At 34.1% G+C, this 18,443-nt stretch overlaps 1 protein-coding gene across 3 annotated transcripts in view; it reads left to right on the top strand.

Moving 5' to 3' along the window:
• The window catches only part of LOC142225536 (uncharacterized), a 455,965-nt gene that overhangs the window by 63,022 nt on the left and 374,500 nt on the right, over positions 1–18,443 (top strand). The gene's annotated exons all lie outside the window — the stretch shown is intronic.

The raw sequence follows: 18,443 nt of genomic DNA, 5'->3' as shown, positions 1-18,443 counted from the left end.
TTTTCAAATAAAATAAAAACATTTAATTCCAATTTATTGAAATTCATTTAATTCACTTAAACATAAAAAATAGTTCATATCATAAACATAAAATAACCCACTTTCAACTCAAGATAATTTTCTTACAATACTTTGTAAGTCATTTTTTTGGTGTTTTTGTGAGAAATGTTATTGAAAGAAGTTTGTTTACATTTAGAACAGAGTACAAAGTGAAGAAGTAACATCGGCGTGCTCTTCTTCGGCTTTGATATATAAAGTAAAACACTATTTAATTAGAAAATAACGGCGTACGAAAATCCCGTAGTGTGACATTTATGTATTTTGAGTTTACTTTTACTATTTATTGAATCGCGCTGGAGTAATAATTGTTGTGATGCATAAAAAGAGCACAAAAAGAGTACTTAACTAAAAATAGAGCACTTTTTAGAGCACTTTGGGTGGTTTAGGGTATGATATAGTCGGACCCGCCCGACTTTCTACTTTACTTACTTGTTTTAATGTTCAAATTAAATCATTTAATCTTATTAACATGCCAAGCGCATAGCCAAAACAACTGAACTTATAAAACAGTCTTCCGCATACTCTGAAAAAAATTTTGTCATGTGGTCAAAGATTTCATTTCCTTAAAATACGAATGCAAATTTTGTTTAGCATAGAAGACGCATTTCTCTAATATAAAGTTTTTTTCATTGTCCAAAAGTGGTTAAACTTTTCAATGAAGTCGAATTATCCTTATAATTAAGTGATTTTACTTAAAAATGGGTATCATAACATGAAAGAAAAATTGTTTGGGCTAAGGTCAACTTGACTTTAGTAAGTCAGAAAAATTCTTTAAATTTAATGAAATTGTCTTTAAATTTGTTGTCTTTTTGCATATACATATAACATATACCCCAAACACATTTTGCTTCAAGCATATATATTATCAGGATTGGTGCAAACAAAATATTATTTGTATTGTTCAAACATATTATGTTTTACCTTAGGGCATACACTGGTAGAAAAAAATGTTAATGAAATTTTCTGTCAATTGGTTACTTCCATTATTTTACTTGCTAGGTCTCTCTTTCTAAACACATATATGTTTATAGGCTATTTCTAAATTAATATATGTTTGCATCTAAGCATATTATATTTACAAACATTCTATGTATGCCCCAAACATTTTAAGCGAGTTTATGAACATTATATGCTTGCACTTAAAAATGTTGTGTTAAAAAATTTGAGTCCAAACATATAATTTTTACACCCAAACATATGAAAAACAGTCTTTTTCGTCCGTGTAAAATTAAAATTTGCTTCCTAGAAGCAAGTACACAAAACCTAAATTTAAAAGAGAATTGTGTCTTTAAAGTATCCTTACTTGTATTCTCCGTTTCTTTAGCTCGGAATCAATACCACAATTTTTAAAGTAAAGACAAAATCTTTGGAACCGGGCATGCTTTTTTTCAGTGTAGGTTATAGAATATGGATAGATGATCCATCGGTGTCAAACGATGTTTGACAGTACCGAAGATTAAGAATTAAAGGTGAGTACTATGTTCGGTTTTTTCACCAAAACACTAAATTAAAAGTACAAATATATTTATGAAGACGATTATAAAGGGTGATTTGTTAAGAGCTTGATAACTTTTTTTTAAAAAAAAACGCATAAAATTTGCAAAATCTCATCGGTTCTTTATTTGAAACGTTAGATTGGTCCATGACATTTACTTTTTGAAGATAATTTCATTTAAATGTTGACCGCGGCTGCGTCTTAGGTGGTCCATTCGGAAAGTCCAATTTTGGGCAACTTTTTCGAGCATTTCGGCCGGAATAGCCCGAATTTCTTCGGAAATGTTGTCTTCCAAAGCTGGAATAGTTGCTGGCTTATTTCTGTAGACTTTAGACTTGACGTAGCCCCACAAAAAATAGTCTAAAGGCGTCAAATCGCATGATCTTGGTGGCCAACTTACCGGTCCATTTCTTGAGATGAATTGTTCTCCGAAGTTTTCCCTCAAAACGGCCATAGAATCGCGAGCTGTGTGGCATGTAGCGCCATCTTGTTGAAACCACATGTCAACCAAGTTCAGTTCTTCCATTTTTGGCAACAAAAAGTTTGTTAGCATCGAACGATAGCGATCGCCATTCACCGTAACGTTGCGTCCAACAGCATCTTTGAAAAAATACGGTCCAATGATTCCACCAGCGTACAAACCACACCAAACAGTGCATTTTTCGGGATGCATGGGCAGTTCTTGAACGGCTTCTGGTTGCTTTTCACTCCAAATGCGGCAATTTTGCTTATTTACGTAGCCATTCAACCAGAAATGAGCCTCATCGCTGAACAAAATTTGTCGATAAAAAAGCGGATTTTCTGCCACTGATTTTGGTAATAAAATTCAATGATTTGCAAGCGTTGCTCGTTAGTAAGTCTATTCATGATGAAATGTCAAAGCATACTGAGCATCTTTCTCTTTGACACCATGTCTGAAATCCCACGTGATCTGTCAAATACTAATGCATGAAAATCCTAACCTCAAAAGAATCACCCTTTATATGGTCTCTAACAACCATGCAAAAATTGGTCCACATCGGTCCATAATTATATATAGCCCCCATATAAACCGATCCCCCGATTTGGCTTGTGAGGCCTCTAAGAGAGGCAAATTTCATCCGATCCTGCTGAAATTTGGTACATGGTGTTAGTATATGGTCTCTAACAACCATGCAAAAATTGGTCGACATCGGTCCATAATTATATATAGCCCCCATATAAACCGATCCCCCGATTTGGCTTGCGAGGCCGCTAAGAGAAGCAAATTACATCCAATCCGGCTGAAATTTTGTACGTGTTGTTAGTATATGGTCTATAACAACCATGCAAAAAGTGGTCCACATCGGTTCATAATTATATATAGCCCCCATATAAACCGATCACCAGATTTGATTTCCGGAACCTCTTGGAAGACCAAAATTCATCTGATTCAGTTGAAATTTGGTATGTGGTGTTAATATATGGCCTCAAACTCCTATGCAAAAATTGGTCGATATCGGTCCATAATTATATATAGACCCCATATAAACCGATCCCCAGATTTGACCTCCAGAGCCCCTTGGAAGAGCAAAATTATTGCCATTCGGTTGAAATTTGGTACGTGATGTTAGTATATGGTATCCAACAACCATGCAGGAATTGGTTCCTATCAGTCCATAATTATATATAGCTCCCATATAAACCGATCCCCAGATTTGACCTCCGGTGCCTTTTGGAGAAGCAAAATTCATCCGATCTGCTTTAAATTTGGTACGTGGTGGTAGTATATGATATTTAACAACCATGCCAAAAGTGGTCCATATCAGTCCATAATCGTACATAGCCCCATATAAACCGATCCCGAGATTTGGTTTTGGAACCTCTTGGAGGAGCAAATTTCATCCGAGTGAGTTGAAATTTGGTACATTGTGCTAGTATATGGTCGTTAACAACCATGCCTAACTAGGTCCATATCGGTCTATAGTTATATATGGCCCTCAGATAAATCGATCCCCAATCACACAAAAATTGGTCCATATCAAGTTCATAATTGTATATAGCCCCCATATAAGCGACCCCCATATTTCAATTCTGGCTCTCTACGTACAAAAAGTCCATATCGATTCGTAATTATTTGTAGACTTAACTATACATAACTTTTTTGTCTAATATATACCATATATGGACTAAATCACAGTCTCTCGTAGAAGTTTCTACGCAATCCATGGTGGTGGGTACATAAGATTCGGCCTGGCCGAACTTGCGGCCGTATGTACTTGTTTTTTTTTTAATTTTTGTATTTGTATTTATATTTATATATTAAATTAAATTTTTACAATGAAACTTCGAAATGTGTGTTATTAAAGATAAACAGTCAGAACAGTGCTTGATATAAACGAAATGGACTGAGCTTTTGGATAAAATATTAGTTTTTAATTGAAAAACAAGTAAGGAATTGATCGAGTCTTGCCAAATAATGGATGGGAAAGAACCAAGGAATTGTTTGCAAATAATTTTATATTTCTAAATTAGTTAATTAAAAAAGTAACCGTGAAAACAAGCTGGTTTTCAGCTTGAAAACCGAACATAGTACTCAGCTTAACGAAGAAAACAAGAGCACGCTTATATTCTCTTTCGTTTACCTTTTTGTAGTTTGCCAATTTTACACAAAATTAGAAAGTTCATATTTGAACAAAAAATTGTGACCAAAACTGCGAAAATACGAAATTTAATTTTGAGCAGCATTTCTCTTTACGAACAACGCAAAGGCAAAAGCAGGAAAATGAATGTTTGGGACTGGCTCTTTGCGAAAAAATCAAAACGAAATGTCAGAAAATTAATTTTTGGAACTGACACACTTTTTTCCCGGAGAGAAAAGGATCATCTATATGTATTCTATAATCTATGGTTTTACGAAACAACATACAAACAGTATCACAGAAATTGCTTTCTTTTGATTCTCTCGCCGTATTATGTTGATATCTTTCGTCAACCCTCCCGGTTTTCATCTCTTCTCTATTTCATTCTCTATCAGCGTTGCCATTTTGGTCCGATCGGACCAAAATTGGTCCAAAAGATTTCTAATTTCTAAATTTGGTCCGATGGTCGGACCAAACGGAAATTGGTCCGTTTTGGTCGATTTTCATAAATTTGGTCAAAATTATACATTTTTTCTAGTATTCAAAATTTTTTATCACATATTCAATAGTATCTATTCACTGAAAAAAATATTGTCGTGAGGCCGAATATTTCATGTTATTAAATATGAATGCGAAGTTTGCTTAGCACAGAATCATTTCTCTGATATAAAGTTTTTTCCTTGTCCAAAAGTCGATAAACTTTTCAATGAAGTCGTTTTGTCTTTATAGTTAAACGATTCGACTTAAAATTGGGTATCCTAACATGAAAGAAGGGAGCCACCGTGGTGCAATGGTTAGCATGCCCGCCTTGCATACACAAGGTCGTGGGTTCGATTCCTGCTACGACCGAACACCAAAAAGTTTTTCAGCGGTGGATTATCCCACCTCAGTAATGCTGGTGACATTTCTGAGGGTTTCAAAGCTTCTCTAAGTGGTTTCACTGGAATGTGGAACGCCGTTCGGACTCGGCTATAAAAAGGAAGTCCCTTGTCATTGAGCTTAACATGGAATCGGGCAGCACTCAGTGATAAGAGAGAAGTTCACCACTGTGGTATCACAATGGACTGAATAGTCTAAGTAAGCCTGATACATCGGGCTGCCACATAACCTAACCTAACCTAACCTAACCTAACATGAAAGAAAATTTCGTTTTACTTAAGTCAACTTGGCTTTAATACTTCTGATAAAAATCTGCAAAATCAATGAAATCATCTATACGAGGGCAGTTCGGAAACTTCTTAGCCTAGCACAAAAAGCGCGGTATAAACAGAAAAAAGTTAAGTGTTATGAACACATGTTAAATTTTGTTTCGATTTGGCAACTCCTTCATATAGAAACAGGTGTTCAAAAGAGACGCATCCACAATTTTTTTTACAATGGAAAAATTAGAAATGCGTGCTGTCATTAAATATTTACATAAAAAAGGTTTATCGGGACAAAAAATTCATAATGATATGGTGAATGTTTTAGGTGAAAGTGCTCCTTCATATGCAGCAGTAAAAAATTGGGTTGCTGAATTTAAACGTGGTCGTACAAGTATTGAAGATGAACCACGTAGTGGACGTCCAAAAACAGCAACAACAACAGAAATTGTAGCCAAAGTGCATGATATGGTATTAAATGATCGACGAATAAAAGTGCGTGAAATTGTTAATATCATGGGCATCTCAAATGATCGAGTCCATTTAATTTGAAAAATATGAAAAAACTTTCTGCAAAATGGGTGCCGCATTTGTTAACAGTACAATCCAAACAATGAACTGAAGCTGGAGAAAGTCCCCAAAGAAGGCAAAAACAATTCAATCGGCTGGTAAGGTTATGGCAACGGTTTTTTGGGACTTCAAACACGCAAAAAAATAATTCTTTCCTCCCAAACGAAATTTTAGACAAACAAAGTTCGTTTCTCATTTGCTTTTCGCTGTAAGGAAGTGTATTTGGAAGAAAAGTATATACTTTTTGTGATAAACGTTTATTCTTTTCCAGGATGTAAAAACAATTTCATAAAGACTAGCTCAAAAAAAAACATTATTTTCTTGCTAATTGCATTGTCCCTCACATCTTTCTCACATCCACGAGGATTTTTAGTTCTTAACACCTTTTCCTGTAATACCAACAATGTAGAAGAAATTATACGATTTTATAAATTTTAAAATTTTTTTTTTTACCTTTCGCCTGGACGGAGAATCGAAACGCGGACCATGCACATTGTAAGCCAACACACTAACCACTGAGCTGTGTACCTGTTATGGTCATCAATAGATAAATATCCATATAAGTTATATTTATATAGCATAGCTTGCGGCGCCCACGAACCGAATAAACAAAGTTTATTTAACAGAAACAAACAGTTAGTTTGGCACCGTGGAGCAGTGGTAGCTACGTCCGACTCTCATGCCAAGGGTCGTGGGTTCGATCCCTGCTTCGGCCAAAGTTTTTTTTTTTGCTTTTGTTTTTTTTACATATATTCCAGATATATTCGGAAGATTCCGAAAAAATGTTCAACATTACATTGTACTATATTAAATTTTGAACTGTAAAATGTGTCTTATTAAAGACCTAAAGTCAGAAAAGAACAGTGTTTGATATAAACGAAATGGACTGTGTTGTTATTTCAAAAATAACTTTTTTTATTGAAAAAATAAAAATTTTGTAACAAACGAATTTTTTTGGTGATAAAAGTTTAAAATTTTCGCAGCAATTCAAAAAACTCTAACAAAAGAAAAACGTTTTCGGTACACGTTTTCCAAACGTTTTTTTTTCTTTGCGTGAAGTTATTTTATTAATTGACTATCTGCAAAAGGGCAAAACAATAAATTCAGAGTACTATTGCAACCTTTCGGATCAATTAAATGTACAAATTCGAGAAAAACGACCTGGCTTACAACACAAAAAATAATTTTTCATCAAGACAATGCACCAGCGCACAAGGGATAGAATTGCTAGAAAGCGTTGGACTAATTGTATTGAAGTTTCAGGAGATTATATTGAAAAATAAAAATATTTTTGAAAAACTAACTATTCTCTTTCATTGATAGGCTAAGCAGTTTCCGAACCGCCCTCGTAGTATTGTTGAATTTTTGCATCTTGAGTATAAAACTAAAAAGCGTTTAAAAATATATCACCATATACAAAATAATTTATTTATTATTGCTAGAAGTTTTCTTTAACTGTTTTGCATATGAGGGACTTTAAAATAAAGTGTTAAAATATTTTAAAGTCGTTTTTTATTTGAAACATAAAATAATTTTCCCTTGTAGTCTACAAGAGCAAAGACAAAATCTATGGAACCGTGAATGCTTTTTTTCAGTGTGGGATTAGATACTATTTCAATCACAGAAAATCTCGCATTTTAGGTCTTGGGTCAGGTTTTATATTTTTTGGACAATTTTAACCCCAATACTCGAATGTGCACAAGAAGTGGAATATTAGGATTGAGCTATATAAGAATATGGGCCGATATGGACCAAATTTGCCGCACAAAATTATGGGTGCGAAGCAACACTACGGAAATCTATTGTATTCTCTCAAGTAGGGTCTTCATGGGGCAAAGGAAATATAAACCAAATGCGTCTTTAATTTCCTCTAAGTTGATGTCAACTAAAATTGACCTTTTCCAAAAGTCTATTTTCTCAAATTTTAAAAAACGTTGATAAGTCGACGTTTTGATTACTATGTCAGCCGCTAAATCATATTAGTGCTTTCTGGTTTACTTTACTTTTTTTAATAAAAGTACTATGTACAACAATAAAATAAGTTTTAAAGCATTTTTCTTCGAAATTGGAAATTTGGTCCGCTGGAGGGAATTTTGGTCCGATTTTGGAAAAAATTTGGTCCAAAATAAAATTTCGTTGTGGCAACGCTGTTCTCTATCATAACATATATATGTTTACTCAACATTTTTAAATTTATATAACATATGTTTACATTCACACTATTATTTTTATGAAACATTTATGTCCCAAACATAATATATTCTAACATATTAACATTTGTGTTCCAAAAATTTAGTGCTATTTTAGGAACATTACATTTTTGCACTTAAATATGTTGTGTTTAAAAAAATTCTGTCCGAAACACATTTTGTTTACATCGGAACATACGAAAAACATATTTTCTAACAATGAAAAGTTGGCCAAATGACAGGTTTTTGACGCATTAAATCAACGGAAGCACCTAGAGCTCTGAAATTTTGTACATTTACCACCGAGGATGCGAATAAACTATAATTTTGGACCGATCCGCCCTCTGCCACGCCAACTTTCAAATGAAGGGCGTATTTCAACCCAAAGGAAGCATTAGAGCTCTGAAATTTTGTACATGTACCACTGGGGATGAGAATAAAGTATGATCAACATTTCGGCCGATCCGCCCACTGCTACGCCCACTTTCTAATGGAGGATGTATCTCAACCACTGTTATCATACGCCAAATTAAAAAAATCTCGATTAGAACTGATGCACACTGTTACTCCATCTTGATCAGTGAGAATAAAGTATGATAAAAATTTTGGACCGATCCGTCCACTGCCACGCCCACTTTAAAATGAAGGGCATATTTCAACCCAAGGAAGCGCCTAGAGCTCTGAAATTTTGTACATGTACCACTGGGGATGAGAATAAAGTATGATCAACATTTCGGCCGATCCGCCCACTGCCACGCCCACTTTCTAATGGAGGATGTATCTCAACCACTGTTATCATACGCCAAATTAAAAAAATCTAGATTAGAACTGATGCACACTGTTACTCCATCTTGATCAGTGTGTATATGATTTCAGCAATTTTAGTTCAATTGAATTAGTTGAATTCAAACTCTTACACTCTCATTTTAGCTAAAAGTTTGGAATACCATTATTTCTGCAACGTTATGTAGAAATGGGAACATATTCGTTAAAAAATGTCCCGATTTTGCTAACCCTGTATGTGTTTGTAGAAAAAAATTTGCGTTCCCAGTCCAAAAGTAACTTAGTGTTCTTTAAACATGTTTGAAGTGATCATATTACTTCTGTACTACACTGAAAAAAAGTATACTCGGTTCCAAAGATTTTTTAAAAATCGAATAAATATTGCTGAAATGGCAAGTGTCAAAAATGAAATATTTACATGTGTATATAGTGCCAAAGCTAGGGTTAAATTTAATGAAATTGTCTTTAAATTGGTTGTCTTTTTGCATCTTGACTACAAAGCAAAAAATCGTTCAAATATAGGACACGTTTTTCAACACTTTATTTTAAAGACATTATTTACTTGAAACATAGCATAATTTCTACCAGAAGTGGAGTCTGAATTTGGAAAATAAAGTTGCCGTTAACTCGTTTTTAAAGGACTTTGATAGCATATGAAGAAACAAAGCTGAAAAAGCGAAAAATTAAAATTTGCTTCCTAGAAGCAAGTACCCAAATTTAAAAGTGAATTGTGTCTCAAAAGTATCTTTACTTGTATTCTCCGCTTCTTTGGCTCGGAATCAATACCAAATTTTTTAAAGTAAAGACAAAATCTTTGGAACGGGGCATGCTTTTTTCAGTGTATTATTAATGATATGTTATAGTAGATATTGCAGATTTATCTAAATTTCTCATTCATTGTCATTGCTTTGTCCAGATGTTTCAACTAAACCAAGTAATGCTACCTCATTCTATTTCCCTGCACAATTATTTTACTTTTTTCTTCAAGTTGTCATGGTAGACTTCTCTCTTTTTAATGTTTTTGCATTATTATTACAGCACTGGGAGTTTTTTTCTATCCAATATTTAATAATTTTTGCGTTTCGATTGTAACGCCATAATTATAATGGGGTAGCTTCATTAGCACTTATAAGCAAACAAATTTAAGTTTGCAAGAAAGACAACATCTCAACCTTTCTAACGCAGTATAGAACTCTACCAATCCATTCCAATATAGTAAGTTCTACTCCAGACATTAAATTAAGCATAAAAAAATATGCTTTTTGTCACACATTATTTCTTAAATAACCAAACAATATTTACAATCGCTGTTAATTTTTACTAAAAGTATATACCTTGACTAAAATTTTACATTTCAAATTAAGTTTATAACTTTAAAAACTTTTTTTACCAGCAAAATCTCGAAAGCACCTTGATAAACTATGAATTCAAGAAAAAAATCAGTAACAAAGAGTTGTCACTTCGTCGGCCTGAAACGGCCAAACGGGTTGCCATATTGTTTTACCATTTTGGATTTGTTTTTAGTAATGTGTTATCAACTTTTTCGTAGCACCAAATGTTTAATTTTCACAAGTTCAAAAATTGATTTTGTGCGTGAGATTACAATATTGGGGATTATTTTCATTGAGTTTATATTTGGCATAAACAGTTCAAATATATTTTGAATAGAGTTGCTTGGTGAAAACGCCGTCTTAATGCATTTAGTACTAAATCCTTAAGGGCAAAATAAGAGAAACTGTGAACTTTAAGAACTATAAACGAGAGACTATATAGGATGAAATCTATTTCTAAGGTTTATTTCCATTAAATATAAACGACATAAGAGAATTATAAATATATGTTCTTAAAATACATTAACCTTAGCCATGGGCATACGATAACTTTTTGACAAATTCTAATTCAAAATTTATTTGCTTTAAAATTATTATTAAAGAACAAGTATATACGGCCGTAAGTTCGGTCAGGCCGAATCTTATGTACCCTCCACCATGGATTGCGTAGAAACTTCTACGAAAGAATGTTATCCACAATCGAATTACTTGGGTTGTAGCATCTTAAAACATCGTTTTCTAAATTGTGAGTTAGTCCATACGTGGTATATATTAGACAAAAAAGTTATGTATAGGTAAGTCTACAAATAATTACGAATCGATATGGACTTTTTGCACGATACGTAGAGAGCCAGCATTGAAATATAGGGGTCGCTTATGTGGGGGCTATATACAATTATGAACTTTATATGGACCAATTTTTGTGTGATTGGGGATCGATTTATCTGAGGGCTACATATAACTATAGACCGATATGGACTTAGTTAGGCAGAGTTGTTAACGGCCATATACTAGCACAATGTACCAAATTTCAACTGACTCGGATGAAATTTGCTACTCCAAGAGCCTCCAAAACCAAATCTCGGGATCGGTTTATATGGGGGCTATATATGATTATGGACTGATATGGACCACTTTTGGCATGGTTGTTAAATATCATATACTACCACCACGTACCAAATTTCAACCAGATCGGATGAATTTTGCTTCTCCATAAGGCACCGGATGTCAAATCTGGGGATCGGTTTATATGAGAGCTATATATAATTATGGACTGATATGAACCAATTCCTGCATGGTTGTTGGATATAATATACTAACATCACGTACCAAATTTCAACCGAATCGGATGAATTTTGCTCTTCCAAGGGGCTCCGGAGGTCAAATCTGGTGATCGGTTTATATGGCGGCTATATATAATTATGGACCGATGTTGACCAATTTTTCCATGGTCATTAGAGACCCTATACTTACACCATGTACCAAATTTCAGCCGGATCGGATGAAATTTGCTTCTCTTAGAGGCTCCGAAAGCCAAATCCAGGGATCAGTTTATATGGGGGCTATGTATAATTATGGACTGATGTGGACCAATTTTTGCATGGTCATTAGAGACCATATACTTACACCATGTACCAAATTTCAGCCGGATCGGATGAAATTTGCTTCTCTTAGGGGATTCGCAAGCCAAATTTGGGGGTCCGTTTATATGGGGGCTATACGTAAAAGTGGACCGATATGGCCCACTTGCAATACCATCCGACCTACATCAATAACAACTACTTGTGCCAAGTTTCAAGTCGATAGCTTGTTTCGTTCGGAAGTTAGCGTGATTTCAACAGACGGACGGACGGCCGACGGACATACATGCTCAGATCGACTCAGAATTTCACCACGACCCAGAATATATATGTATACTTTATGGGGTCCTATTGTGGAGGGTATAAAAATAATAATGTACATCTTGCAGTCAAAAGGGCTTTGCCCAAATAAATTTGAACAAGTATGTACGGCCGTAAGTTCGGCCAGGCCGAAGCTTATGTACCCTCCACCAAGGATTGCGCAGAAACTTCTTCTAAACACTGCCATCCACAATTGAATTACTTAAGTTGCGGTAGCGCTTGCCGATGGAAAGGTATCTTAAAACCTCCTAACACCGTCTTCTAAATTGTATGTAAGTCCATACGTGGTTATATTAAATCAAAAAAGATCGATCAAATACGTATATAATTCAGTTTGACAAAATTTTCTATAGACATAAAAAAATTTTAACAAAATTTTCTATAGACATAAAAAAATTTTAACAAAATTTTCTATAGAAAGAAAATCTTGATAAAATTTTCTACAGAAATAAAATTTTAACAAACTTTTCTATAGAAATAAAATTTTAACAAAATTTTCTATAGAAATAAAATTTTGACTAAATTTTCTATAGAAATAAAATTTTGACAAGATTTTCTATAGAAATAAAATTTTTACAAAATTTTCTATAGAAATAAAATTTTGACAACATTTTCTATAGAAGTAAAATTTGGAAAAAAATCTATAGAAATAAAATTTGGAAAAAATTTTCTATAGAAATAAAATTTTGACAAAATTTTCTATAGAAATAAAATTTTGACAACATTTTCTATAGAAATAAAATTTTAACAAAATATTTTATAGAAATAAAATTTTGGTAGATTATTTTTGGCTCGAGTGGCAACCATGATTATCAACAGATATCATATGCTGACACCACGTACAAAATTTCAACCGGATCGGATGAAATTTGCTTCTCTTAGAGGCTCCGCAAGCCAAATCTGGGGATCGATTAATATGGGGCTATATATTATTATGGACCAATTCCTGCATGGTTGTTGGATACCATATACTAACACCACGTACCAAATTTCAACCGGATCGGATGAATTTTGCTCCTCTAAGAGGCTCCGGACGTCAAATCTTGAGATCGGCTTATATGGAAGCCATATATAATTATGGACCGATGTGAACCAATTTTTGCATGGTTGTTAGATACCATATACTAACACCATGTGCCAAATTTCAGCCGGATCGGATGAAATTTGGTTTTCTTAGAGGCTCCGCAAGCCAAATCGGGGGATCGGTTTATATGGGGACTATATGTAATTATGGACCGATATGGACCAATTTCTGCATGGTTGTTAGAGACCGTATACTAACACCATGTACCAAATTTCAGCCGGATCGGATGAAATTTGCTTCTCTTAGGGCAATCGCAAGCCAAATTTGGGGGTCCGTTTATATGGGGGCTATACGTAAATGTGGACCGATATGGCCCATTTGCAATACCATCCGACCTACATCAATAACAACTACTGGTGCCAAGTTTCAAGTCGATAGCTTTTTTCGTTCGGAAGTTAGCGTGATTTCAACAGACGGACGGACGGACATGCTCAGATCGACTCAGAATTTCACCACGACCCAGAATATATATACTTTATGGGGTCTTAAAGCAATATTTCGATGTGTTACAAACGGAATGACAAAGTTAATATACCCCCATCCTATGGTGGAGGGTATAAAAACATTCTTTCCTCTGTTGGTTAAGTTACTGATGCAGTTTAGTTTACGTATTGTTTTAAACTGAAATCAATTCAATAATAACACTGAAAATGTACATTTGATGAGAGGTGACTTTTGATGTATTTTCATTTTCGAATTCAACAAATTTGCGTTCCCAGTCCAAAAGTAACTTAGTGTTCTTTAAACATGTTTGAAGTGATCATATTACTTCTGTACTACACTGAAAAAAAGTATACTCGGTTCCAAAGATTTTTTAAAAATCGAATAAATATTGCTGAAATGGCAAGTGTCAAAAATGAAATATTTACATGTGTATATAGTGCCAAAGCTAGGGTTAAATTTAATGAAATTGTCTTTAAATTGGTTGTCTTTTTGCATCTTGACTACAAAGCAAAAAATCGTTCAAATATAGGACACGTTTTTCAACACTTTATTTTAAAGACATTATTTACTTGAAACATAGCATAATTTCTACCAGAAGTGGAGTCTGAATTTGGAAAATAAAGTTGCCGTTAACTCGTTTTTAAAGGACTTTGATAGCATATGAAGAAACAAAGCTGAAAAAGCGAAAAATTAAAATTTGCTTCCTAGAAGCAAGTACCCAAATTTAAAAGTGAATTGTGTCTCAAAAGTATCTTTACTTGTATTCTCCGCTTCTTTGGCTCGGAATCAATACCAAATTTTTTAAAGTAAAGACAAAATCTTTGGAACGGGGCATGCTTTTTTCAGTGTATTATTAATGATATGTTATAGTAGATATTGCAGATTTATCTAAATTTCTCATTCATTGTCATTGCTTTGTCCAGATGTTTCAACTAAACCAAGTAATGCTACCTCATTCTATTTCCCTGCACAATTATTTTACTTTTTTCTTCAAGTTGTCATGGTAGACTTCTCTCTTTTTAATGTTTTTGCATTATTATTACAGCACTGGGAGTTTTTTTCTATCCAATATTTAATAATTTTTGCGTTTCGATTGTAACGCCATAATTATAATGGGGTAGCTTCATTAGCACTTATAAGCAAACAAATTTAAGTTTGCAAGAAAGACAACATCTCAACCTTTCTAACGCAGTATAGAACTCTACCAATCCATTCCAATATAGTAAGTTCTACTCCAGACATTAAATTAAGCATAAAAAAATATGCTTTTTGTCACACATTATTTCTTAAATAACCAAACAATATTTACAATCGCTGTTAATTTTTACTAAAAGTATATACCTTGACTAAAATTTTACATTTCAAATTAAGTTTATAACTTTAAAAACTTTTTTTACCAGCAAAATCTCGAAAGCACCTTGATAAACTATGAATTCAAGAAAAAAATCAGTAACAAAGAGTTGTCACTTCGTCGGCCTGAAACGGCCAAACGGGTTGCCATATTGTTTTACCATTTTGGATTTGTTTTTAGTAATGTGTTATCAACTTTTTCGTAGCACCAAATGTTTAATTTTCACAAGTTCAAAAATTGATTTTGTGCGTGAGATTACAATATTGGGGATTATTTTCATTGAGTTTATATTTGGCATAAACAGTTCAAATATATTTTGAATAGAGTTGCTTGGTGAAAACGCCGTCTTAATGCATTTAGTACTAAATCCTTAAGGGCAAAATAAGAGAAACTGTGAACTTTAAGAACTATAAACGAGAGACTATATAGGATGAAATCTATTTCTAAGGTTTATTTCCATTAAATATAAACGACATAAGAGAATTATAAATATATGTTCTTAAAATACATTAACCTTAGCCATGGGCATACGATAACTTTTTGACAAATTCTAATTCAAAATTTATTTGCTTTAAAATTATTATTAAAGAACAAGTATATACGGCCGTAAGTTCGGTCAGGCCGAATCTTATGTACCCTCCACCATGGATTGCGTAGAAACTTCTACGAAAGAATGTTATCCACAATCGAATTACTTGGGTTGTAGCATCTTAAAACATCGTTTTCTAAATTGTGAGTTAGTCCATACGTGGTATATATTAGACAAAAAAGTTATGTATAGGTAAGTCTACAAATAATTACGAATCGATATGGACTTTTTGCACGATACGTAGAGAGCCAGCATTGAAATATAGGGGTCGCTTATGTGGGGGCTATATACAATTATGAACTTTATATGGACCAATTTTTGTGTGATTGGGGATCGATTTATCTGAGGGCTACATATAACTATAGACCGATATGGACTTAGTTAGGCAGAGTTGTTAACGGCCATATACTAGCACAATGTACCAAATTTCAACTGACTCGGATGAAATTTGCTACTCCAAGAGCCTCCAAAACCAAATCTCGGGATCGGTTTATATGGGGGCTATATATGATTATGGACTGATATGGACCACTTTTGGCATGGTTGTTAAATATCATATACTACCACCACGTACCAAATTTCAACCAGATCGGATGAATTTTGCTTCTCCATAAGGCACCGGATGTCAAATCTGGGGATCGGTTTATATGAGAGCTATATATAATTATGGACTGATATGAACCAATTCCTGCATGGTTGTTGGATATAATATACTAACATCACGTACCAAATTTCAACCGAATCGGATGAATTTTGCTCTTCCAAGGGGCTCCGGAGGTCAAATCTGGTGATCGGTTTATATGGCGGCTATATATAATTATGGACCGATGTTGACCAATTTTTCCATGGTCATTAGAGACCCTATACTTACACCATGTACCAAATTTCAGCCGGATCGGATGAAATTTGCTTCTCTTAGAGGCTCCGAAAGCCAAATCCAGGGATCAGTTTATATGGGGGCTATGTATAATTATGGACTGATGTGGACCAATTTTTGCATGGTCATTAGAGACCATATACTTACACCATGTACCAAATTTCAGCCGGATCGGATGAAATTTGCTTCTCTTAGGGGATTCGCAAGCCAAATTTGGGGGTCCGTTTATATGGGGGCTATACGTAAAAGTGGACCGATATGGCCCACTTGCAATACCATCCGACCTACATCAATAACAACTACTTGTGCCAAGTTTCAAGTCGATAGCTTGTTTCGTTCGGAAGTTAGCGTGATTTCAACAGACGGACGGACGGCCGACGGACATACATGCTCAGATCGACTCAGAATTTCACCACGACCCAGAATATATATGTATACTTTATGGGGTCCTATTGTGGAGGGTATAAAAATAATAATGTACATCTTGCAGTCAAAAGGGCTTTGCCCAAATAAATTTGAACAAGTATGTACGGCCGTAAGTTCGGCCAGGCCGAAGCTTATGTACCCTCCACCAAGGATTGCGCAGAAACTTCTTCTAAACACTGCCATCCACAATTGAATTACTTAAGTTGCGGTAGCGCTTGCCGATGGAAAGGTATCTTAAAACCTCCTAACACCGTCTTCTAAATTGTATGTAAGTCCATACGTGGTTATATTAAATCAAAAAAGATCGATCAAATACGTATATAATTCAGTTTGACAAAATTTTCTATAGACATAAAAAAATTTTAACAAAATTTTCTATAGACATAAAAAAATTTTAACAAAATTTTCTATAGAAAGAAAATCTTGATAAAATTTTCTACAGAAATAAAATTTTAACAAACTTTTCTATAGAAATAAAATTTTAACAAAATTTTCTATAGAAATAAAATTTTGACTAAATTTTCTATAGAAATAAAATTTTGACAAGATTTTCTATAGAAATAAAATTTTTACAAAATTTTCTATAGAAATAAAATTTTGACAACATTTTCTATAGAAGTAAAATTTGGAAAAAAATCTATAGAAATAAAATTTGGAAAAAATTTTCTATAGAAATAAAATTTTGACAAAATTTTCTATAGAAATAAAATTTTGACAACATTTTCTATAGAAATAAAATTTTAACAAAATATTTTATAGAAATAAAATTTTGGTAGATTATTTTTGGCTCGAGTGGCAACCATGATTATCAACAGATATCATATGCTGACACCACGTACAAAATTTCAACCGGATCGGATGAAATTTGCTTCTCTTAGAGGCTCCGCAAGCCAAATCTGGGGATCGATTAATATGGGGCTATATATTATTATGGACCAATTCCTGCATGGTTGTTGGATACCATATACTAACACCACGTACCAAATTTCAACCGGATCGGATGAATTTTGCTCCTCTAAGAGGCTCCGGACGTCAAATCTTGAGATCGGCTTATATGGAAGCCATATATAATTATGGACCGATGTGAACCAATTTTTGCATGGTTGTTAGATACCATATACTAACACCATGTGCCAAATTTCAGCCGGATCGGATGAAATTTGGTTTTCTTAGAGGCTCCGCAAGCCAAATCGGGGGATCGGTTTATATGGGGACTATATGTAATTATGGACCGATATGGACCAATTTCTGCATGGTTGTTAGAGACCGTATACTAACACCATGTACCAAATTTCAGCCGGATCGGATGAAATTTGCTTCTCTTAGGGCAATCGCAAGCCAAATTTGGGGGTCCGTTTATATGGGGGCTATACGTAAATGTGGACCGATATGGCCCATTTGCAATACCATCCGACCTACATCAATAACAACTACTGGTGCCAAGTTTCAAGTCGATAGCTTTTTTCGTTCGGAAGTTAGCGTGATTTCAACAGACGGACGGACGGACATGCTCAGATCGACTCAGAATTTCACCACGACCCAGAATATATATACTTTATGGGGTCTTAAAGCAATATTTCGATGTGTTACAAACGGAATGA

This window comes from Haematobia irritans, chromosome 2 (genome assembly GCF_050003625.1).
Source record: "Haematobia irritans isolate KBUSLIRL chromosome 2, ASM5000362v1, whole genome shotgun sequence".
Taxonomy (NCBI): Eukaryota; Metazoa; Arthropoda; class Insecta; order Diptera; family Muscidae; genus Haematobia; species Haematobia irritans.
Note: the sequence above shows the minus strand (reverse complement) of the source record. Positions and strands in the feature narration are given on the sequence as shown.